Source organism: Lipotes vexillifer, unplaced genomic scaffold (assembly GCF_000442215.2).
Source record: "Lipotes vexillifer unplaced genomic scaffold, Lipotes_vexillifer_v1.1 scaffold710, whole genome shotgun sequence".
NCBI classification, from domain to species: Eukaryota; Metazoa; Chordata; class Mammalia; order Artiodactyla; family Lipotidae; genus Lipotes; species Lipotes vexillifer.
Window position 1 is genome coordinate 1,171,241 of NW_006789347.1, and position 2,172 is coordinate 1,173,412.

A 2,172-nucleotide genomic window follows, 5' to 3' on the forward strand; every position below is an offset into this window, starting at 1 on the left:
CCTGCTGAAAAGTCCCATTACCAGAAATTAAAATATAAACATTTCAAGCTGCATTCCTAATTTGCCTAAAGGCTGTGACCTCTTTATGGAAGATATTGTTGCTTAACAACCAGCTACTGGCCCTCTGGCTTCTTTGCTAATAAAATCCTGATTTGATTCACATATCAGACAGTCATAAGCCTCAGGAGGTGAATTGTGATTGGTCTAAATTAATCATGATTTCCTTCTCTAGGCTTGATGGCTGATTTAGGAATTGACTTGTGACACAATTTTGGCCAATGAACTATGATGGGAAGGCTGTTGAGGGCTTCTGGGAGAGGACTCCTCCCTCCTCAAAAGGGGAGAGCATCTTATCTTCATGCAACAATGTTCAAAGGCAGTTTTGTGTAAGTGTTGATGCTGGAGCTGCTGCAGCCATTTTGCAACCCTGCAGAGACAAGCCTGAGGACAAAAGTCAACTGGATGACCAAATAACAAATGAGTAGAGCTGATGATGCTGAGCTGCTGAATGAACCAACTCCCACCTTCTTGTTATATGAAGTAATGTCACTTTAGTATTTAAGACACTTGGAGTTTAGTGTTATGTTACAAAGAGCTGAAAGCATTTAAACTGAGGTGCCTCACTGCTGCCTCAGCACCATGCTCTCTTGTTTTGAATGGGTACATGTGTACTTGCCTGACTAAAGCTTAGTTGTAAAGTCACTTTCTCAGAACACAGCCTCTTACTTTGTCCCTATTGCTCCCACCACCTTGCACATTTGCTCAAAATATTAAATAAAACTGTTCTTAATGATATTGTGTAGACATTTTTTCAAATATGAGAAGAAGGATTTTAAAAAATGCAAAATGAATCCGGGATGTGTGTACTAGCAAAATGCCTGAAGACTGCAGAGCTCCTTTGGCATATGCCCTCAGAGAGTGTCAACTCAAATGTGGAATTGGGGCTGGCTCCTCTAGTAAGGTGAACCTTATGTTAACCAAATGTTAAGCAAAATCTGGAGGCAGAGGGGAAGAGAACCAAGGGGCCAGGGTGGGAGCATTGAGTCGGTGGAGGCTAGCCTCTTTGAAGTATGTCAGCTAATTCTTTAACTATTTTAAGATTTTTCCAAATAAATTTAAATCTTTGAAGGACTGTAAGTGAATTTCTGAATCTCCAAACCAGGCAAAGGAAGGAGATTGTAACAGTGCTATTTTAAAGGGCATATTTTAAGGGCCTTACATGGAACCCAGTGTTCTTGGCTCCCATGCTCTATGTAGCTTTCCAATTTTTTATTCATAAGCTTAGCCTTGGGGCTCATTTTCTGGTCCCAAATCTAAGTGGCAATGTTAGCAAGCAAGATGTGTCTCTAGGGTCTGGATGTGTGAAAACTCTTTTACTAAACCAAATGGAGCCCTCATTGGTTGACTTTCAGAGCATGATCTGAAGTTGTGAGGAGGCCTTTGTTTTGATCCAAAACTCCCCCCCACCAACTGGAGCAGATCAGAGCGCTCGCCTTTCTTCGGATGGATGTCCTTGTCACATGCAGGATTGAAATCATTTTGGGCTGGCTATATGGAAGTGAGTTTTCAAAAGAAGTGATTTGACTCATTTGTTTATTTTGTCTCCCTAGATGGATATTTAAAGTACAGTTAATAAGATTACTTTGAAGTTTAAATCCATTAAGAAAAATCTACAAATTCATCTTCATCGAATGTGTGGGCTCCCGTTAATAGAGCCTGGAGGCAGTTGGTTTTAGATTTTGCATTGAGCTTTCAATAAACATTCATGGGAGTTGTCATTTGCTCAGGGTACCTGTACTGGGCTCTGGGGGAGTGGGATTTTAATAATCTTGCCCTCCTGTCTAGTAAGGGAGAGAAATCCTGCATGGAGTTAAGGTTCTAGAAGACCAGAGGGCAAGAGGGCCGTGTTAGCGTTGGTGGCACAAATGATAAGGTACTTAGAGCACATAGGAAGGAGACTTTGCTTCCATATGGAGTGATGAGGGGAGAAGAGGAGGTGGGAGGATTTGAGCTGAGCCTGGAAGGATATAAGTATATCACCAATTAGATGTGGGAGAGGAGGGTGGCATGGCACCAACAGCATGAAAACAAGAAATCTCATGTCTGGTGGAAATTTTGTGAAGGGAAATCATTGGAAGTTATACTGGAAATGTTTTTGTATAATTTAAAGGC